The sequence below is a fragment of the Nipponia nippon genome, unplaced genomic scaffold, assembly GCF_047370975.1.
Source record: "Nipponia nippon isolate SJK-2023a ecotype South Korea unplaced genomic scaffold, ASM4737097v1 scaffold_11, whole genome shotgun sequence".
NCBI classification, from domain to species: domain Eukaryota; kingdom Metazoa; phylum Chordata; class Aves; order Pelecaniformes; family Threskiornithidae; genus Nipponia; species Nipponia nippon.
This window is the reverse complement of record NW_028262302.1, coordinates 29,501,777-29,525,380: the sequence shown is the minus strand read 5'-3', so window position 1 is coordinate 29,525,380 and position 23,604 is coordinate 29,501,777. Positions and strand designations below refer to the sequence as shown.

At 45.2% G+C, this 23,604-nt stretch overlaps 1 long non-coding RNA gene across 1 annotated transcript; it reads right to left on the bottom strand.

Annotated features, from left to right (window-relative positions):
• Window positions 1-1,502: 1,502 nt before the first annotated feature.
• On the bottom strand, window positions 1,503-22,395 carry LOC148056944 (uncharacterized). The gene is made up of 5 exons (XR_015702203.1): window positions 22,307-22,395; window positions 19,869-20,032; window positions 7,647-7,775; window positions 3,540-3,653; window positions 1,503-3,461 (listed from the first exon to the last, which is right to left on the bottom strand). It is a non-coding gene; the product is annotated as an uncharacterized LOC148056944 (long non-coding RNA).
• Window positions 22,396-23,604: the final 1,209 nt, after the last annotated feature.

The following is a 23,604-nucleotide window of genomic DNA, read 5'->3' as shown; positions in this document are numbered from 1 at the left end:
TGCTGCAAAGCCTGGGGCTGTGGGGCATGAAGGGAGCTGAAAACATCTACCTTCAAGCCTCCTCCTTGGGCTGGTGGCTGCAGAGTTGCCCTCCCATGAAAGCGATGTTTCGGAAACGCCAGGGAAGGCAAAGCTGCAGAGCAAACAACACGCACATCCCCGAACCAGGAGATGTTGGTGCTCCACCTACTTCCAGTGGTCCCCAGCCAACAAGGGGATGAAAACTCCTAAATTCAGTGATAATGCAAAAAAAGCAGAGGCAAAAAAAAAAAAAGGTTATTCCTGATATCAACTGAACTGAGAGTCAATCTACGTAATGCCATGTGCTTGCAGGTGTGTTAACAGCGGCTCCCCTTTAGCTATCGATAAATGTAATGTGAGTGAGAGATTTAAACCTAACCACAGACACTTCAGTGTCAAAGGCAAAAATCCCTCTTTAATTTAACATCTAGAAGACCCAGTTCATCGAGGCAGAGCCTTTTTAGTTCCAGTGGATGAACAGCTTATGAACAGGGAGCAAAGCTAAAAATGTGCAACTGGAAGATGACTTAAATAGTGCAGTTTATAGTGGATATAATTAATAGGCAATTTCTCATAAAGTTCCTAGAAAATGTAATTTTTTTTTCCTGCAGTAAGCTTTATTTCACCAAGTGGCTCCAGTTTTACACTGGAAAACCAAATTAAATGCTTTCACCCTTCCAAACTTTTTTTCAGCGGCTGTAAAAGGTAGAAGTTTAATTTCAATGAAAGCAGAGTTTACCCCATGATTGCCCCATGCACCAGCAGAGCCTGGGAGGAGAAACATCAAACACTGGGAAACCTGTGACAAAATTAAGAGCCACCCCCCATCAGCATAACTCGAAATATGCTTTTACCCCCTCACACATGGCTCCCACTAGATTTAAAGCAGAGGGAGGAATTCGTGACAGAGCAGTACATCCAGCATCAAATTTGATCAATGCCTTGTTTTCCATAAAATACACATCCACCTGCCCCTTCAGCAGCCGTCCACCATTTCCAGCCTCAGCAGAATTTCCCCTTTTCTTCAGAGTTTTGTCTCCTTCTTCTACCTTTTGCATCGTGACAAAGTTTCCAAGTACGAACGAAGTGACCCTCATCAAGCAATAAAGAAACAAATCCTCCAACAGCTATTTCCTATCTGACAGTTGGTATGTGAATGCTTCACTGGCTTTACTGTTTAGCCATGAAACCTTCATCATAAGTGTCATTTGGCTTTAACTTTGCAATAAGGTAATTATAGCACCATGCTTATTAAAAACAGACTCCATCACAGCCGACGTTGACTGATGTTGGTTAGAGTTGGAACTTGACAGGCAAGTAGGATGAGCAAGTGCATCAGGGTGCTAACGACATTATATTGCAAATGCTGTTTATTTTCTGTCAGCTCTAAACTATGCAGTAAATAACACATTAAAAAAAAAAAAAAAGAGATCCAGAAATAACATTAGGTTAAAATGGAACCATCAATTATCCCCCTTTCTTCAGCTTTTGGAAGATTTCTCTCCTTTTTTAAATTTTTCTTTTTTTTTTTTCCTCTTGAAGCATTTGTGCAGGTTTTTTTTCTTTATTCATTAATTGCTTTCTTCTGACTCCTCTGTTCTGCTTCAGTGCCCATAAATCAATGTAAAAAAGATAAAATTCTACTATTATGAAATGAGTGTAAAACCATATTTAAATAAATTTCCTTTTGCACACTTTTCCTCCTATCACAGCTCCAAAAACATCCGCTCCCACTGAGAGCGAGACCAGTTTTCCTGCCCCAAATTGGAGCTGGCCTGTCCCATTTCAAAACTCTCCCAGAGCAGCGTGCTGGAGGGCAAGCCACAGTCCCGTAAATCATTTTCTCCCAGCAGTCACAAAGGAGGCTCCGGCACCAACTTTCTCTAGCATCGAATATTGGAAGTATGGTGATGCCCATAGCATGACCATTTGCACCTGCAGCCAGAGACTGCCCTGAATATTCCCTGCCAAAAAAGTGGTTATTTCCAATCAGTTCTTTCCCAGAAGGACATTTGTTGTTGTAAATTTGTGTGATTTTCTCACTTTTTTTTTTGTATTGGGTTTTTTTCACTTTTTGACATTTTGCCTGTGGAAGATGAGGCAGGAGCAGGAGGAACTGGGAAGGAAGCAATGATGAAGGCGAAACACCTTCCCTTCTCCCCAGACATACAGAAAGAGAAAGTACAAATTAATTTTACCTTAAAACCCAAGAGGAAGAGGGTAGGGGGTAGAATTTAGTATTTGTTTGTTCTCGGAGTTTCATAAGAAAAAAAAAAAATAAAGGCTTCACAAATTAAACTGAGGGCAGTGAGGCTCCTTTTGGGCAGCAGGACAGAAGTTGCTTTTGGTGAAACTGAGCCGGAAGGTTTGCATTTTGCAGGACCAGGTGCTGGAAGCATGGGACTGCTTGGAGAAGGAGATGTAAGCACAAGTACAACAGATCTCCCAGCTTTGAGAGATGCCTGTGTTTTCTGGAGGAAGAAAAAGGGCATTTTCACAGGACTGTGGCTCTCCAGGGCAGGAGCCATCAGCTACATGGTACCTGATGGTGCAGACACAGTCTCCTGCTGAGTGTACAGACACACAAAATGTGCTTTTGGTTAGGAAAAGCTCCACCTTATCTTATTGCAACCCCAATATCAGACCTGGGAAAAGAGATCTGTGGATGTCAGGATGTAAACTGAATTAATGCTTTTGCATAATTTGTGAAAAGGCAGAGAGGACAGAAGTTGCTTTTGCATGGAGGTCTGCAGTTTGAGAGAACCTTTGAAGATCAACATCCACATCACAGATGGGGAAATCAAATATCGTGGACTGTCTTAACGCAAACTGGAGCACTTTATATGCCTCCCTCAACTACAATTAAAGGATTGAGACACTCACAAAAACAAATCAGGAAAAATGCACTTGTCACTTGAATTAGCTCTGCCTGGAAATTTTTCAAAGTGCTAGGATGAACAGCAAGCATTTTCATCCGAGTCTGAATGTTTTCAAAACCTCACTACTGTCAGTAATATTTTATTTAGGCAAAGGCACTTCAATAGCATTGATGTGCCCTATTCACCATTTTTCAAAATTATTCAATTTCTCCTATGAACAATTTTTTAAAAATTAAATGCATTTCCTAAGAAAAAAAAATAAAATTCCAAATTGAAATAAAGCTGTTCAGTCCTTCTAAAGCAAACAGGTTCCTGGAATTTTTATCACAAAATGTCACTTTTACTCCCTTTCATTTCAGAATAGAAATATTTGAAGCAGCAAAAGTTCTTGGAAATTAGTTTTCTGATTGCCATCCAAGTGTAAATTAAATGCCAGCTGATCACATTGCCATTAATATCCCTGACCTCTGCCCCATGAAGGTCTCCTGTTCATAGTTCAACCAGGTTTCCCTTCGCTGGGTGCAGGAGAGGTCAAGAAGGGAAGTGCTCCTGCTCTCACACCTGAAATAAAATTGCAAGCTTTGTTAATTGAAAGGTGAACACGTTCTTCCCCTGCTAAGTGGTCTCCCAGGAATTTACCATTTTGGTAGCAAGATGCCCTAAGGAGGTTTGCAAAGACTTTGCGGGGGTTGACCCAGCCAGCCCTACCAGCTTCTCCATCCAGTTGTACCTGTCCAGGGCAAGTCCATCCTCCTGAAAGGAACAGAAAAAATGGTGTTTAAAAATATACCTCACTTACTGCATAGGTGCCAGGAAGTATCCATCCTCCTTTGTGCATCCATTCATGGTGAGAAGATGCCAACCCCCAGGTGCTCCCCACTGCTTGCTTCTCTCCTCTAATGATCAAGATCAAAAGGTCAAGGATGCTAAACATTCATCACAAATTGGGTGTGTGTTCACACAGAAAATACAGCCCAGCTTGTTTTCAACAGTACCTAGCAGCTTTCTCCTGAGTAAAATGATGGGGGGGACCTCTTTGCTGTCTACAATACAGGGCAGAAAGGTCAAAAAGAAATCCAGCTGCAAATTACCCAAGCGTCCATGAAATAGACCTTCCTCAAGTCCCCATTCCTATGAATGGCTCATCATCCTCCCCCTCTTCCTATGTTGTTTAAGATGAATCCAGGAGGAGTTAAGGTGAAGCTCTCTGACCTTTTGGGGCAGAAGACGGGGAATAGTTAGGCTGGTGTTTGACAAGCAGTCAGCACTAATCAGAATAAATTACTACTACTCATCTGAAGCATCTTTTCCGCAGCTTCTAAGGGTCAGTTACTACTTTAACTTAGCTTATTCTGCCATGGACAGAATCTGGGATGAGATATGTGCCAGTTCATCTCAAAACTCAGTGTTGCAACAGGCACAAGGCTTGGTCCCAAGAAGTGCAAAATCGTTTTTGTTGAAAAATCTCTTTTCAGAAAGCTGTTGTTTCTTGTGAAGTTGTCAACTTTCAAGCACACTTCTTATGAAAGGGCTTTTGAAGCTATGTTTTTCTTCATTTTCAAAACATTTCCAAGTGTTAACTGATGGAGGAACTTATTCTGAAATTAATTTTTATCCCATAAAAATAGATCAAGTCAAGACTTGGCAACCAAACACAGCTGCTCTTAAACTGTCTTTGTACTGATTCCAACATTAAATACTTCAACACAAAATATAGAAGATACTCTAGAAGATATGTTGGTTCAATGCATCTCAGATAACAGCCAGGATGCCTGGGCTGAGTTTTCTTCATTCTTGATCATGCCCCTCTTTCCCCCCCCCCCCCCTTTTTTTTTTTTCCAATCTCTGACAGCCAAAACCTTAGGTAGATCTGAAAATCACCAGTCCAGCACCTAAAGATGGGATCCATCACATTGTCTCTTCATCTTCTTTATGCAAAGTTGCTTAGACATTTTGCTCATTTTCTCACATAGAGAAATTATTAAATACCAAGCGATGAAAGCAGCATGTGCGATTGTGCGATTTATTTCTCATCTTCAGAGACATTTAACTACTCTGAGTTCTTAACCAAGAGCTAACTCTTCATTCATCAAATTCAGCAGTCATTTCAGTTGAGGTAAAATATCTTACACAAGTATATTTCCTTATTTCCAGTGGTTGAATTAAAAATTTGGGTGTGCCTACTGATGCCTTTAAGTAGGAAAATCCCAACACTTGTAAGAAAAATCTCTCTTTCATGAATTGCACGACATTGTGGACTATTTCTGGAGTTGCACTGGTAAAGCGGAGGCACTCTGCCCAGTCAGGAGTCAGAGGTTCTCACAGATGATAACAGAGAGACATACTCAAAGGCACACTTGTGTCTATATCCTACCCATTTGGAGATCACCTATGAAGTGTCTCCAGCCACCTGGGACACTCCTTTCCACGATCCCATTGCATACCCTTTAAAGCTGGTATGATAATTTCCCATCTTGGGACAAAAAACTGTCTGAGTTCTTATGCAAACAGTTTGTATCATCTCCTACGGCCCATTAGTTTCTGTATATTTAACTTGAAAAGCATCCCTATCATTTGGTTCTCATTCAGTTCATTAAAATCTCATTTTGCCTTCAAAACTGCCAAAAATTCTTGCAGTGAAGACCTGGGAGTCTCCTCCTGCATCCTTCCCATCATTGAACAGAACTGCAGAAGTACTGCAAAAACTTATTCTATTAGAGTTGTAAAGTAGTAATTCAGTATTTTTGCCTGACTTGCATTTAAAAATATGAAGGCAATTGAGAATACTTTCAAATATTTAAAGCAGGAGTTTGAAAACAATATTCATAGATCATCACTCTCTTCTGCCATGCAACTGCATTAGCACTGTCTGGGGAATATTCTTGGTCTACTGTATTCTTGATCATGTGCTTTTCTATATAACTGTAGCTGTTTGCATTTATTCATCAAAAGAATAGATAAAGAGTTCAGAAAATGTTTATATTTTCTCCTTGTTGACTCTGGCCTTAAAGGACACATCTGAAATTACTTTTTCTGCAGGCAATAATGCCACATATCTTCCGCTGTCCCTATCACCTGTCTGCTCTGTAAGGTGATTAACTCTATGATCACTATAAAAATGTTTTATTTAGTGGATAATTGTAAGTACTGGTATCTACCATTTCCAAATCTCTTGCTTTATTATCCTTGTTCAAGAAGGTCTTAATATTTAAGTGATTTACTGATCACTTAAAATGCCAGCCTGGCCATTAGGAGGTACATTTCACTATGCATTGCCTAATTTTATAGTACATTATTTCTTTATAAACAGACACATTACTCTGAAGCATTAATTAAACCTCTTTGCCCATTATGAACTCCATTTGGAAGACAACAACATAACCAACTGCTTGCCTTGATGGATGGGTCTGCAACTCCACGTTTTGGCTCACACCAAAGAGCTTCCCAAAGAGCGGTGCTACCAGGAGCGGGGAACATTATGCCATGGAGAGCAGTGATTTGTTGAAAGAAAGCATCTAATGAATAATACATGGCATTTGCACTTCAGCAACCCAGTTTGCTGAACTATTTTGCATCAATAACCTGGTACTAAAAAGCTCTGTTTATTATCGCAAGCCTCTAAGGCTTTTTGAAATAGAATTACATCAGCCACATTTATAATACTTAACGTTTGGAGCAAACTGCAGCTTGTTACATCACTGGAGAGAGTCCTCTCCCAGAAACTTCTCTTGAACACGTGCCTGGACCGACTTTGGGGCTTTTCACATCTCCACCAGAAAGACATGACATTAGAGCAAACGCAGAACAGTCCATCCACTTTTTGCCAGTGCTCCTGGACTGGAAGCCCTCAGGACACGAACACTCAAGATCCAGGCAGACTACACCAAAAAGCCCTCAGTAAGCAGAGGTTGTCTTCTCATCAGGTTTTCTACACAAGAGAAATTAATTCAGCCTTCCCATCCCCTCCTAGCACCATCACCCCCATCACTACCAACACTCTTGAAGGCTGCTTGTTTCTTGCAACATGGGTACCCATCCCACAGTCTCTGCACCAGGGTCACCCGCCCCGTTTCCAACATTTATGGACTCCCAAGGCTGGAGGAAGCCCCAGCCTCTGAGCCTGACTGCTCCCAAGTGGTGCAATGACATGTTGTTCTGGAGCGTACCCTCCCTTCTGATTTTCACTCCAAGACAGTCAGATTTACAAGACAGCCTGCAAAGAAATAAAACTCCAGTTCTCATTACTGACTCTGAGTATTTCGGTCTTTACATATTTTGTTCTCAGGTGTGCACAGCCTGAGTTGTTGTGACAGCCAACTCCCTCTTGCATCACTTCAGAGGCCATGACAGCCGCTCCACAATTCAAGCGTTCAGGACAGCATTCGTGTCCTGCTGTGTCTTAACATCCCCATTAAGAAGTCAACATTTACCAACAGTAACCCTGCAGACATATGCACAGATGTTCCCTACATTTAGGATAAGAAATAACGGTGGTTTCTCAGGTACCACTGTGTGGAGCTGACTGGGAAATGATTTAATGGTGCCCATTATAACCAAAAAAATGAAAAAGCTATTAAAGGATGTAGGAGAAGTGCTGTCACAGTGGGAGGACTCTTGGCTGAGCTGAACCAAAGGCCACCTCATGGGGATTCAATTTATGATGAGCACAGACAATGCCAGGAACAGCAGCACACGTGCCAGCCAACAGAGATCGGTGCTACGCATCAGAGGCAAAGCAAATCTTACCATCCACTTGTTGGAAGCCCCACAGCCACGCAGGGCACTCTCATCCTCTGCCCACAGAAAGCAGCCCAGATGGTTCCCAGTTATCAGAGCTGTGCCACATCTCAGCGACACTCAGAGCTCCACGCAGACCTGGAAGAAACACAAAATGCATTAAAACACAAAGGCAATGCAAGAGAGCTGGCAGCTCACGTTGCTTTCCAGCTATCTGCAGGCACCAGAAGAAACAAGCTGACAGAGAAGGATGCGCTGGCAGGGTTTGATGCAGACCTTAAAGGAGGAGGCTGAACTTTTTCCTCTCACAGCACGCAGACAGCAGGCACTGAAACGTGTGCATGGAGCACACAAAAGCCATCCCACCACCCTCCTCTCCGTCCTCATTTCCTTGGGTCCGGGTGCAAGATCACTGGCTGAAGAGTATTCACAAACGAACCCTCTTAGCACAGCAATCTCCCCAGATGCGAAGGGACCTCATTTGGATTCAGCAGGAGAGCTAACAAAAAAGGCTGCAGAAAGTGATAGTTCAGGAGGGAGTTGGAGGCTTGGAATAGAGATAATGCTGTGGGGACATTCATCTTCTGGCGATGGAAGGAAAACACGAGGGAGGAGAGCTAGACTGCCGCAGAGGCGGACAGAGCTGCTCCGGTGCTCCCAGTCCCTCCCACACTCACCCCAACTGTTCAGACCCTCGCCAACAACTGATAATCCTACCAGCATCCCGAATCTTCCTCCAGCCCCCCTAGTACGTACGACATACCACATCAAAGCAACCTAAGCGGAATAAAACTACACTCCCCGTTTGGGGTTTTTTTTTGAGCTCTATGCTTATGATGCAAAAAGCCTTCCAATCTTAAATTGCAGTCCTGTTTCATCAGTTACATAATTACTCTGCTACCACTAATTAGCAGCTGACTGTAAACATAACTTTTATCCCAGAAGACGTCCCCTGTTCGGAGCACAGCTGAAAATGCAAGTTAGGCACCACTCTGGCGCTCAGTCCAGTGTGCTTAATAATCCTCAGGACTGGTCTTCCTATATTCAGAAGCTATTGCAGTAGCAAGCCAAGAAAAGCCCAGAGCAACGTTCAATTTGAAATTAGGAGGAAAAGCAAATGCTGAGGGAAAATATGCTCAGCTGGACAAAAAAAGCTTACCTGGGCCAAACAGTGACAAATTGCTCCCACCGCTGTCAGACTTGGAGAGACCTTTTTAGCAGCGGTAGAGGAACGCACTGAAGAAATGCCACATTATACTCAGCAGAAAGATCTGAGATAGATGTAATTAAATCCCTAAAGGTCTAAGGGTAAATGCACTTGCAGTAATGAAAGCAAAGAGGGTGATTTGACTCCAGATAATTAAACATCCATTTTGATGCCAATAGGATCAGAGTCCAAAAGTGGAAACCTGGATCCTGCCTGCAGCCAGCAAACAGAAGGACAGTGGGGAAGGCAGCAAGGCAACAGCAGGGATGGGGCCAGCTTTCCCCAAAAACAACGTCACCCCCAAAGCATCCCCTTCCATGAGGCCCCACACTGAATACAGGACAGGGGCCAGCTGGGAGGAGGTTTGCAGGGATCTCACACCGTGGAGAAGGAGTGATGTTTGAGTGGCAATGACAGAGATCTCACAAAAGCCATGCAGCTTCACACCTCCAGCCAACACACCAAGGGCCATGGTTTAGTGGTGGACTCGGCAGTGCTGGGTTAACGGTTGGACTTGATGATCTTAAAGGGCTTTTCCAACCTAAACAATTCCATGATTCTGTGATTCTAAGAGCATAACTCTCAGCAGCACACTATGAATGACTGCGGAGCAAGTGGTCGACATGGAGAAGCTAATTCATCCCTAGAGACAGATGTTAGAGTGCTCTCATCAAGCCAAGACAGCAACCCCATGAGTAGGGCTTGCGTCAATGCCTGCAAGGTGGACAGTTTAGAAAGGCTTTTAGCAGAGGTGAGGGACAGGACTATTTTTCTAATCAGATACTTCACTCACAGATGCATAACTCCAAAATTTCATGCTGGAATATTCCCTGTAAAGTTCAACAGAACTGCAAAGGGTAGGTATCATTTGCTGCACAAAAATGAAAATGATACATTAGCTTAGCACCATTCTCAAGAAAAAGCAGCATAGTTGTTAGGGTCCTGGTAGCTGGATGGTGGCATTGCTTGAACATCCTGAATTAACCATTTCTTTAGGCTCAATCAAGCAAATTACTTAAGCATGCACCTATCTTTAAAAAACAGGAGTATTAAACTTCCCAAGCAACTTGCTGAACAGCAGCCACTGCAACTTGAGTTTCAAAACGAGCTCCAAAGCACAGAGACTCATTTTCATCTCCATCAAAAGCTGGGAGGCTTCTTCATTGCGCAAAAATGACAGTCTATGAATAGAGCGACTGTAATTTCATTTCAAGGAAAGAACAGGTTAATCAGCATTGCTGGATTCGGCACAAGTTTCCAGGAGAGGTTTTTTTTGTCACTGCCTGAAGGAGCTCAGCCAGCCCTTGCCCACAGCACCTGAGCCCCGAGCATGTCCTGGTACCCTTGATAGCATCTCATCCCCAGATGCATAGCTCAACCAGTTCTCAGGATCTGCAGTAACCTGAACGCTTACTTCTCACAGAGAGCCCTTATCCTGGACTCGAACTCAAAAGTTGATTTCTAGGTTAAATTTCAGGAAGATTTAAAGTAATGCCAGTAAAAATTAAGATACTAATAAGAGAGGATTGCTCCCATTGCAAAAGGGCATTTTCACTGAATTAATGAAAACCAGAGGGAAAATCCTTTCTCTACCTGAGTCAAAATTTTCAGCCAAACTGCAAGTGGACTATAAGGAAAGTCACCAAGGATTAGTCATTTCTGACCACTTCAAGGAAAGCAAGTCATACAAATCACCACCTTCTTCCCCAGATAATGCAGTCCCAGGCAAATGGGGGCTTCCCTCCCCTCCTGACAGAAACACAAGGTCATGGAGCCAAATGCAGCAGCATTTTGGACAGGGAGATCTGAAACCCCTGGGGAGACCCCCACCAGTCCAGACCTGACCCTCACCAGGCTCCTCTGTGGGGGCTGCAAACCCCTGCGGTGGGTTGAGCCTGGATCTGCAGTTTATAACACTGTTTCCTCCCAAAATGCTCTCCGGCATCCTGAAGCGAGGGGAGCGGATCCTGCATTACAATTCTCCACTGTTTCCTGAGCACGGCTCCTGAAGCCACAGCTCCAAGAAGGGCAGTCGCCACCATCGGACAGTGGTTTGAATATCAAAGGCGCTCGAGAGACCGGCCGAGCAAAGACCGAAGAGGGTAGATGCCTCCAGCCAGAGCACTGATTTTTTTTTTTTTTTTTTTTTTTTTTACACGCAAAGCATGCTGGCAATGATTAATGAAACAACTTTGCTGCCTCAGAAGGTCTGTGATCACAAGACGGATCTTTCCAAGTCCAGTCTGAGGTCAAAAATGAAACATCCTGAAACACCAGTAAAAAGCAGTTTTCTCTCCCCTTCAAGAACTCAACATCTAGAAATATGCACAGCAAAGGATTGTTCACAGCAAGGCTCACAGTCTATACTTAGACTAATTATTTGCATCTTAACTACTTTGCAAACCTACAGAGAGAACCAATTTAACTATTTCCCCATCTGAGGTTTTATTTTATTAATGAAAGCGCTACCAGAAGAATGACATGTTTATTTTAATGATTCCATTCCCCTAATTTATACAGCACTGTCACTTAGGCACCATGTAGATCTGCAGATCAGCAAATGAACCTTGTTAGTGTGTATATGCAATTCATACATACAGGCAAAAGCGCTAACTAGCTTGATTCGCTGATCAGCAGATTTGTAAGTTATTTAAATGACTGTACAGCTCTAATTCATTAAAACAAATTTAATGATTTTTCCCATCAGCATTTTCATACAATCCCTCACTCCCCTACAGAAACAATGGCTGTAGGGAGCAGTAACTCAATAGCATTAAACTTCTGCCAACAGGGAGCCGTGGGATAAAGATTTCAAATTGCAGGAAAGAAGTAATCCCTGAACCACCTGCACCCAGCCAGAAGCACTGACAGCAAACGCGGACCCTGCACGCAGCTCAGCTCCACCACCGTCTGCCAACTTCTGCAGGAAAGCTGAGTACCTGCTTTCGAAGACGCATCTCCCAGCTCATACACTGCTTTATATTCCTCTCTATTCCTTGCGTGCCCTGCTCAAACCTCTTTGCAAGCTTATTCTCTTCCATCAAACCCCTAAACTTATATATTTTGAGTGTGCAACTCCCTTCAAATATACAACTTCAGGTGGCAATCTCAGCCCTCAACAGTTTACCACAGGTATATAAAATATCTATCACTTATATTGTACGAGCAATCGGGGGGGGGGGAGGAATCCAGAGCTGCACAGAGCTCTGACGATCTCGCATCAAAAGGCAGAAGATGATGAAAAGGGTAAAAGCTCCATAAGGGAAAGCTACGGCTTCCCAAACAGGCAGGCAGCAAGTCTGCAACAAGGGAAGCGATGCCACTTACAGCAGCTGTCAGGAAGGGGGAGTTCTTCCCCAGGAAAAAAAAAAAAAATTAAAAATGCAGAAACTGAAGATAAAGGTAACAAATGGGAAGGCATTTTCCTTAAATTGTGATTACATTTTCTTCTGCTGTGATTTGTCTCCCTCACTTCTCCAGATTTATTTTCCCCAAAAAATAAAAAGGTCAAGAGTTTTGAACAAGGAAAAAACATTTATCACATCTGAATCTTTCCTCAGAAAACTTTGCTTTTCAGCCAATGCGAACTAAAAATAGCAAGACGGTCTCATTTCCTTATACACCTTCACGTGAGCTCTGCCTGAGGCTGCTCCGCACGGCAGCACCTTCCAAGAGCCGCCCTCCCCCCCCCCCGGCAGAGCTCTCCTTGGGAAATTCAGTGTTTCAGGCCAGACCAGGGCTGTTTCACCATGTCACAACCACAAGCTCACCAGGACCTCTCCAGGCCACCTCTGCAGAATGGGTATTCCCATGGGAACCAGGATCTTCACCTACTGCCCACAGCCATGGTTACCCTAGGCACAGCTCAGCTGCTGCCTCCACCCCAACACAAGCCAACATTTTTCCTTATTAAAAGCTGAGAGCTGCAGTCAGTGCAATTCCCACCTGGATCCCACCAGCGATAACCACCCTGAAAGGGGTGGTTTGCAAGAGGATGATGCACTTGGTCAGCACAGGTACATCTTATTCCTCCCACCTTCCCACAGCTCGCCCACAAGCTCACCTGCCCCATTGAGGCTGCCTCTCCCTGTCTGACGCTCGGTCTCCCTGGGGTCATCGTGTCCTCCCCAAAGGACTCACAGCTGGGGTAGGGCCAGGTCTCACACTCATGTTGGGCATTTCCTCGGGCTGCTCTGGAGTCTTTGGAGAAACCAAAGCCAATGCCTAGCCCTCTCCCCAGCCTGTACCCCCAGGCTGCCTGGCCACAGCTTCACACCAAAGTCACTCCAAGGCAGGCAGTGGGTGCTCACCTCCCTCTGTTTCTCCAGCTGAAGCCCATAGTTCTACCCTGTCATCCTTCCAAGCTCCTGCTGCCACTCGGATGATCTCCACAGGGAAGAACATGTCCACACATGCCTTTCACTTGTCTTAGCCCAGCTGGGATTTGTCCAGGCTGTGCCTGGCCTCTACCCACCACATGGGCTTCAGCTGTCACCTTCAAACCATCACTCACAGACACAGGTCATGGTTGGGTCTCCCATTGTAGGACTCATCTCCCATGTTCTTCAGCCAGCTCCTGCCTTCAGCCTTGCTCTGAATTACAGAATCACCTTATCTTCCCCAGACTCTCTCCAGCCTCAAGCATCTCCCACTGATTTTTCCTTAATCACTCCAGAAACAGCTTCACCTGCCGCTGCACAAGAGGCAGAGCAGAGAGCCAACATTACATTTATACACCAAGAGAAAGATGCATTTTGGCCATCCTCTGAAATAATAAACCTGACCTGTGGTCACCAGGGAAGGAGGAAGGGCAGGGAGGTGCCTGCCCAGCACTGACGTCTTTGGGAACAGGCCACACAGGAGATGCTGAAGCAGGAGGTGAGGATGAGCAGAGGCAGCAGAGGCTGGTTGGGGTGAGCTCATGGAAAAGAGGTCCCAGAGAGGTGGGATGGGATAGAGAAGGGGAGGGTGGTTGTGGGATGGACTCTTCAGCGTCGAACTGGAATTGCCACATAAGCAAAGCACCATGCAGAGGCATCCCCGTGGGATCACAGCCCTAGCCCACATAGCCAGCGGGGACTCACCATAAAGAGGGCAGGGTATCATGGGCTGGAGGAGGGCAAGGATGCAGCAAGCACCCTGGTAGGTCAGGGGAGAGGGCCTGGCCAGCACAGCGGGAATCAGCAAGGACAAAGAAAGCATTTCCCTTGTTTTACAACCAGTCCAGTTTTTAAAGTAAGGGAAGAAAAGGCAATGCTCTAACCCATCACGTTAGAGCATCCTACAAAGGTTTCTCTTTGATGGGTTTTATGACCATTCCCTTGGAAAGGCTGGCAGCAAATCGAGCTTCGCACAGTAACAACAGCTCTGTACTTGGTGGCTCTCAGCAGCTCCTCCGCAAGCAGTGAACCAATGAAGAGGCAACATTTGGCCAAGGTTTGATTTCCAATGCCTCCATTTGGCAGATATCCAGGCAAACCAGACAGATAAATACCAGTAAAGGACACTTAAGCTGGCCTTTGCATAAGCAGCTATACCTTGTGTGCAGATGGCATTTAAGTTGGCTTATTCGCACGTGCTCCACAACACAGTAGGAAAACTGCGAGGGAGGCAGGTCTGCATTCAGCAGGCAGGGCCTTAGGGATCCACCAAATCCATGAGTTAAACCTGAGCCCCAGATTGATGTAACACCTTGGCACAAATATATTACAACAAGATTTTGGCCAGCTATTTTAGTGCCTTCAGATGGGCTGAATGCCCATCCATGCCTTGTGTCCTTCCCCTCTTCGCCTCTCTTACCTACAACTATAAGGCTGCAGAGTCCTCCCTTCCCTTTAATTTGATTTAATAACCAATTTAATTATCAATTTAATTTCTTGGAGGACATCAGCTATCCTCAGACGTCCCCTCTGCAAACCTTACCCAAACGCATGCAAAGTCAGGACGGGAAACAGCTTTGCAACTCCCAAGAAGGGAAAAAAGTTTCCCAGTTCCCAGCCAGATCAGGGAGAATAGTCATGCACTAAAGACGTGCAAAGTGCTCTGAGAACTACTGAGGGATTCATCAGCGCAGGACGTGATGTATCAGCACGGACAGTGGTATGGGCACTGTCTCAGTTCCCTGTGCCCTCTTTGATTTACAAAAAATGGCAGCAGGCACCTTGCAGAAATTAATTTATACAGAGCATAGAAAAAGGGAAAAATACCCACTAGAAGGCAACAGAGCAGCAAACACTGCCTGTCCAAACATGGACACTGCAGCAAGAAGGTGCGAGGCAGGGAAGCATCACGCATGTTTTGCTCAGGGTTGAGCCCCAGCAAGCACAGCTCAGGAAGAGGGTTTCCATGTGCAAAGCATCACCAGGCTTTAGGTTCAACCCAAACTACCAGCACTTCTTTTGCACTTGTTTTAAAACAAGCCTTCAAGTGAGCAGAAGCAATATAGCTGGTTGTGTGCCACTGCTGTGAAATGCATTAAGCCATTTGATTTAATAAATGATGCAATTACAATTATACATATTAAACATGACTGCCCAGTGTACAGTGAACTACCAAACAGCGTGTTTCAGAAAAGCTGCTCTGTCAGCTTACGCCAGGCTAGATGAATTAACCAGACACACCGAGCATTTCTAAGAGGAATCACAGATGTGGGACATTCAAGTGTCCACCTCTATTTATTCAGGCTGCGCTTTGATTTCCGCCTTCATGCCAGAAAATGGGATTCCTGCAAGGGAAGGCACAGAGCGCATTTACAGGAACAAACCTCCCGGCACATACACATCCCTCATACAAGAGGCGCTGCTAATGATGAGCATGAAAAGTCTTATGGCATCCTTCCACTGTCACTTCACTCCATCTTTTTTAGGTACTGATGTGCAAGAGACATCACTTGGACACAGATAAATGAAAAAAAAAAAGTAACTGGAGACACATTCATAGAATGGTTTGGGTTGGAAGGGACCTCGAAGATCATCTAGTTCCAACACCCCTGCCATTAGACCAGGTTGCTCAAAGCCCCATCCAACCTGGCCTTAACACTTCTGGGGATGGGCCCACCTCTCCAGCCCATCAAGGTCCCTCAGGATGGCATCTCTTCTCTCCAGCGTCTCGACCGCACCACACAGCTTGGTGTCATCAGCAAACTTGTTGAGGGTGCATTCAATCCCACTGTCCATGTTGCCAACAAAGATATTAAGCAGTGCCAGTCCCAATACCGACCCCTGAAGAACACCACTCATCACCCATCACAGGTCTCCACTTGGACATCAAGCTGTTGACCGCAACTCTTTGAGTGCAACCATCCAGCCAATTCCTTATCCACCATGTGGTCCATCCATCAAATCCATGTCTCTCCAATTTAGAGAGAAGGACGTCATGCGGGACAGCGTCAAATGCTTTGCACAAGTCCAGGCAGCTGACGTCAGTTGCTCTTCCCTTATCCACCAACGCTGTAACCCTGTCGTAGAAGGCCACCGAATTTGTCAGGCACAATGTGCCCTTAGTGAAGCCACGTTGGCTGTCACCAGTCACCTCCTTATTTTCCATCTGCCTTAGCATAGTTTCCAGGAGGACCTGCTCCGTGATCTTGACGGGCATGAGACTGACTGGCCTGCAGTTCCCCAGGTCTTCCTTTTTTCATGTTTTAAAAATGGGTGTTATGTTTCCCCTTTCCCAGTCAGTGGGAACTTGACTGGACTGCCACAACTTCTCAAATATGCTGAATAGTGGCTTAGCAACTTCATCTGCCAGTTCCCTCAGGACCCGCGGATGCATCTCATCAGGTCCCATAGACTTGTGCACCTTCAGGTTCCTTAGATGGTCTTGAATGTGATCTTCTCCTACATTCACCTTCTTCTACCCCAACTATCATATCAGATAGGAGCAAGAGCAAGTTTTTTCAAATGTTCTGAACTTTGCAGAGATGCATATATAGATATATGGTACAAACTACCGTGAACTAATGCACCAGCTTCCAGCAGATTAAAACCAGAGAAAACACTTGTGCTATACCTTTATACTAGACTCTTTCTACGTGTTTGGTGTTGTTGGGCAAGGGAATGTTGTCCCAGCAGTCAGAACAGATTAAGCCACTTACAAAATTTTGGGATGCTCTTCTCAGCTCCAAAGCAGTCTATTCCCACACTGATAAAATGTACGTGCAACTGCTGCACAACACTTTGCAGACAAGTGCTCTCCGAATTAGTCAGGAGCCACACTCAGAGCACGTCCCTTCCGCCTTGCAAGGATAGGAACAGGCACGGTCACAAGTGCAGAGGAAAGACCCTCTTAAATTCACTTTGAAAAGCATTTGTCAGGTTTCATAGTCAGCTGAACTGACGAATCTGATTTTAGCAGAGAAACAGAGTGATGAGGACTGGCTGATTCAGGCATTTTCCTCCTTGGGAGTCTTTGATGAGAACAGTTTTTCTTACCAATTTTGTTTGTTTCAGCCTCACCCATAGCCCCTTTCCTCCATCAGACAGTGACAGTCCCAGCCAGGGGTGTCCCAGGACCTGGGACTATGGGGATTCTTCAAATTCTCCCTTCAACACAAAAACACATTTCTGAACAGGGCAGCTGTCTCCAGACAAGCCCCTGACACCACGAGCATGGAGAAAGCAAGAGCTACCACAGGGCCCATTAATCAGGGGCTCCAGCACTTCAAGGGCTGTAATCAGGGAAGAAAACACCAGAGAAGAGTTTCTCATTGCTTTTGATAGTGGAAAACGGTCAAGACCCTAAATGAACCAGCTCAATTTCAGTTGCTTTAATGAATTTTTTGTTCTTTTCTTCCACAGGCAATTTCTTCCTCTGGTGGGACTGTTCCCGTTCCATTCAATAATTTCAAAATTTTGAGACAGATGTCTAATAAATAAGGAAACCCCAGAGTTCGCCTCTTCCTATAGTACAGGATAATTGTACTGCAGCCTTCCCTGTATCAGTGCATATGGAGACCTCTCCCAAAACCAAGATCAACAAACTCTTCATGAGATCATTTGCAAAGTGTAAATGAGATGGGGAAGCTGCTTTTCACCACTTCTGCCACAAAAAGGCCATACAGCATTTGCTTCAACCAGGTGGTTAGGGCAGAGCCAGTGTGAAGCACCAGACTTTCTGCAAAACCTCTGCCTCCTCTTTCTGCCACACAGGGATCTAAAACCAAGAACTCTCCAGAAATCCCTCCTCGGACACCATGATCCCACGCGTGCTTGCACAAGTCCTGGGCAAAACCAACCGTGTCATTTTGTGAGTCACCGTAAGCCTCCATTCCTGAGCAGCCTTAGAAATAAATAGCAATAAAATGCCAGCAGCTTTTGTTGTCCTGTTTGTTTAGGGTTTTATTTTGCTGTGTGCTCCATCTGTGTCACTTTCCCATTGCATCGCTCCCAAGCAGCGGCCTGTCAGCGTGTTATATTTAGGGGGAAAAAAAAAAATAAATAAGCAGCCTCTCTGGAATTCTTTCGTTTGCCATTTTATTCTCATCGAGAGCACCTACTTCCAGATGGAAATGCAGATTGGCACGAACTGCGAGCCTTCGCCACTACCTTCTGTTCACTCCCGCTTTGCCAGGAAAGATTACGTCCCTGGACAAGCTGGAACTTCACGCCAACGGCAGATAGTCCCACTGAATTAGTCTTCCCCAGGTTCATTTTAGCAATTTGCATTAAGTTTTGCCATTTGTTTACACAGCCCATGGTCTGGGTCTGTCAGATCTATATATACCATCCTCTGTTAGGATGTTGTAAGATTTATTTTTTAATGGAGAAATAGGATATCAAGATTCATTTTAAACAAGTGCCTTGTCAAAAATATCATCACACTTCTTTTCTACAAGGGACTTCATGTGTCATCCCCTCGTGGCAGCACCGGAACGAGAGCACTTTGCAAAGCAAAGTTTAGTTGAACTCAACTAAACCTGGCTTGATTTCAGCCTGGTATTCCAAATCCCAGTAATTACCGCTGCGTATTTCACCGTCCTCCAGTGCACCGCACAAATTGAAAAATATATTTCCATCTCCCACCTCAAAGTATCCTCACAAATAGCCAACAGTGAAAATAATCATCATAGCGCAACAGCAAAACAAACGCGCAGGCAGCGCTTCAACATCGTGTGCAAACGAGTGGAGAATCCAACTCAATCTTAAACCGACTGGACTGAGAAGCTCAAATCTAAAAAAAAGGTAAAATAGACAGAGAAGTATAGCCAGTTGCCATGGTGACAGCAAGATATGAAAGCAAGAACTGATGGAACCTTTACACTTATTTAAATGCTTATAATAACATTATGCAATACGGCTGAGTAAAGAACGCAGAGAGGTTAACGTACTTATAAGAAAAACAGTCATTGCGGGATGAGCAAGGTAACAATTTATAAGTCAGAAATAAGGCCTTGTTTAAATTGAGCCATTTGAAATAATGACATAATTATGCCCTTTTAAGTTAATGAGGGAAATTTGTTTTGAAGAGCAGAGAAAGGAGGGAACTCTCGTTGGGCCACAGTGTTGGGTGAGAAATCGTTTCTCACCGAGAGCTGCACAAGTCCTCCTCCAGCATCTCATCTTCATACTCCTCAGCCCCAGCCATCCCCAGGCTCCAGGGAAATGGCTTGGGGGCAAGACCTGAGCCGTACCAGAGTCTCACCATGGTCCTTTGGCTTTGCAGCATCTCCCATTTGGATTCCCCCCCCTTTTCCTTCCAATAGATACTCTGCTCTGGGATGACACGAGATGAGCACAATCATACATAAGGATGAAGCAGAGATTTGGAGCCAGGACTTCCCCTGAAACTCAGGTTTGGTGCAGAAACAAGATATTATCACCCACGGACAAAAGCAAATCAAGGCACGTCAGAGAGCAGGTTCAGCATCCACAAAGGCCTACCATGTCCCCCTGTCCCAAGATGTTCACCCACCCCCTGCACAAGCTACATGGTGCTCTGCCTCCACCTCTCTTGTGGGGCCAGAAGGATTTGTTATACTTCTTCCTGTAAAAAAAAAAAAAAAAAAAAATAAAATTGAGACTTACCTCTTCTTGCCCCGTAATTCACCCCAAGGCTGGAGCAGGGCTGCCTGGTGTGGACATTTCTCTGGAGAGGCTGATGGGAGTCGAGCAGAGTAAATCCCATTACAGTCACACTAAGGCCTTTGGGCTCGGCTCCTTCCTATAGTCATTTGTCAAGTGCTTTTCATCTGAAACATGATTCTGGGATTCAATTACCTTATAAAGTCAATATTTTAGGTCACAGCTTATGCATCAACAAAGACATCTCCACGGATTAGAGTTTAGCGCAATGGAGCTCTAAGTAATGTTCCCTGCACTGCTCCAGCTAAAAAAGTCAATAAGGTAGGTTTGTTTCCCCCACATTTCACTCTCAGAGGCTGCAAAATTATTGTTCACTTTTGTAAATTTAAACCATTGAGAAGGAGCAAATGTTCCTGGCTTCATTATTTCCAGAGAGATAAAACAGGATTGCTCCACTGCCTCCTCTCCACTTTCTTGGCAATACTTTCCTCCTGCTGAGCTAATAAACACACACGGGTCAAGCGATTCGCTCAGGATGGGTTTTGCCCCTGCAAAGGGCCAACGCGAGGTCTGGAGCATCACTTAACCCCCTGTGCATAGGTGGATTTCTGGTATCAGAGATGGATTTTCGGTATCGGAGAGTCCTCCAGTGTGTTTCAATTTTCTAAAGCTCCCAACAAGACGGTGCTCGAGCTGTATTGGTAGTACCAGCAATGTACTTCTAAACCCAGTGAGAACGAGTCCTAAACTCAGTGCTTAAACTCTCTGTAGCTGAGTGCATGTGCACGTAATAAAACAGAAGACAGTGCATTTTGGTGTAGATCCTGCAGTTAGCTGAGGTATCCCAGGTACCTGCTAGAGGGGCCAAAGATAACCCAAGGTCAGAGACTACGAAAACCTGAGGCACTGGGGCACAAGAGGTAGAAAGGAGTCATGCTGAAGACTAAACCTTACACAAGAAAACAGGGCATGGGCATAGAATCATAGAATCGTTAAGGTTGGAAAGGACCTCTGAGATCATCGAGCCCAACCTGTTAACCTCACTGCCTGGCCCACCTCTAAACCCTGCCCCTAAGCACCACATCCACATGGTTTTTGAACACTTGCAGGGATTGTGACTGCACCACTGCCCTGAGCAGGCTATGCCAGTGCCCAACCGCTCTGTCTGTGAAGAAATTTTTCCTAATATCTAATCTAAATAGAGGTAGCCCAGATGAAAGGTAAATACTTTCATGAGCTGGACTGGGAGAGAGACTTCCAACAGCCCTGGTGGAACAGGACATCGTACAAAGTGCTGGTAAGAGCAACCTGGGGTGCTGTGCCAAACCATGCAGCCAAAGAAAGATGCACTTGACCTGGAGCACGAGAGAGGGTTAGGAGGAAGGCTGGGACCCAGAGGGGAGCCTCAGAGCTTGGTTCCTCTACCCTTGCAGAGGGCAGCCAGCAAAGGAAGAGGGCAAAAAAACAGCTATTCGGGCTGAAAGACAACGTTACCAAGGGGAAAATACTATGATAAGCTGATCACAAACAAAACCCACCTGGAAACTGAGAAAGTTTCTAATGATCAAAAGGAGAAAGTCTAAAAGAGCTTTGTAGAGAGGGGTAGAAGAGAGGGAGGACACCTGCCTGTTTTTTGGGGGCTCTCAATGGGTTAAAGAAAGGTGGTGGATGCAGACATGCTGCAATACCAGAGAACAAGAGCTGGAGCCTCCCACCCTCTGCTCCAGTATTTCAGGCTTTTTTTACTAAGCAGTACAAATATAGTTCTTCAGGGTTTTAATTAAAGGCTTCAGACAATCTAAGGGAAAAAAAAAGTTTCACATTTCATTTGGGATGGGGGCTTTCTCCCTCCTTATTATGAAACTTAGCTCAATACTAGATTAAATATTTCAAAATCTTTTTTCCCCTGAAATCATCCAAACAGTAAATTTTGAGTCTTTGTTTAACAGGCTATCTATCGATCTTTGCCAAGGCTACAGAACTTCATAAAGCTCCACTGAAGCCAGAAAAGCATCCAAAAAAAAAAAAAAACCAACCAAAACCAAAAGGTTACAAGTTAATACAACTCAGATCACTGTCCAAGAAAAACTTCCAAACTTCCAAACCCAGAGGTGTGTTTTCAGCCAACAGACCCTGCAGGAGCCAGCCCACTCGGTGCTCACCAAAGCACAACAGGGCCACAGTGCCCAAGATGGCCCAGGAACAGTTATCTTGGTGCAAAAATGCATCCATTGCAAACCCAGCTGCAATGCCAGGACTCTCCCACAGCGCTACTGGGGCATCGCAAGCACTGCAATACCGTCCATATCAAAGCCAGCGGCTCAAACCTCTGCAACACCCACCATGAACAACCTCTACAAGCAAACAGAGCCTCAGGACTTGTTTTTGCTCCATCAGGACATATGCAAGACCTAATCCCAGGGTGCTGAGCCACAACTTACCCCAGGCAGCCGAGAGGTGCTTTCATCCCATGCCTACTGGGCCAGCATTGCTGGATTTTGGCTAGTACCAACAGCCCCTCCTCTCCTGCCTTGCAGCTCAGTGAGGAGGAAGAGGAGGGATGAAGGTGCCTTTATACCTTCAGCAAGAGGAGGAGAAACTACACCAAGAGAACCCATCAAGTATATTTAATTTAGGCTCATTAGAAAGGGAAAACAAGTCTGGCCAGTTAGCTGAGCAGCTAATCAGAATAACACACCATGGGCCTCTTAATGGGATTGCTTCAGCTGTGGTTAGGGCTAAATCTCCTCTGGGGCTGGGCGTAGCATTGCAGGCGTGACCGAGGGCAGGCAGGCAGCCATCCAGGGCATCCACCCAAAATCACCCCAGCCTACAACCAGCCCCGCAAGAAGAGATGGAAATCCTTAGCCCCTGCAGTGGGTCTTTGTGTCGGTTTTCAGGAGTGCTTTAGCAGCTTGTTATCACCAAACACTCAGGGAAGACTGTTCAATTAGCAGAAGTTAGTAAAATTAAAAGATTTAACACCAGATAGCAGAAACACCCTCCTTTAACACTCTTTACCCATTGATAAGGTTTGATAAGGCTGTAAGCTTCACAGGCATCTTCTGCCAAATGAGCCATAAAATAGGATAGTTTAAGTATTATCCCTAAATGGTAAACCTTCCAATTATGCTTGAAGAAAAATTATTATATCCTGCTAATTATAGCATCCATGGCTTGGATTTGTTTGAAGAGAAGCTCACTTCATTTAAAATAAATACCAACTTTGAAGGCAAGACGGGGGGGTGAAAAAAGAAGGAAAATGAGAAATGAAAGATCTGGAGCATGCAGAGCAACTGAGCGCCCGTGTGCAATGGGTACACGCTGCGGCCGGTGCACTCCACCGCATCCATCCAGCTGTGGCCGCCCCCCACCTCCAGCAGCCCCCTCCAACCAGGACCAGCCTGGTCCAGATCCAGCTGCCAGCAGTGTGGTCCCACCCGCCTCCCCAGTTACCGCCGGCATGCACACACATCACACCCCAGCTCCATCCTCATCCCAAAACAGGAGCCCTTCCCAGGCTCTCTGCCAGTTGCATCTCTAAGCTAGGACCCACAGCCGCCACAGAGACAGCTGCAACAGCAGGACGCCCTGAACGTGTCAGGATCTGTCCCAATCTGGATGACTCGTCTTCTCCTGCCCTTTGGCTCCTGCCATCATTGGCAAGATGAGAAGCCCAGGTGGAAAGCAGAAGGAGGAGCTGAGCATCTGCAGAGAGCAAGTGGCTCTTGGCAGCATT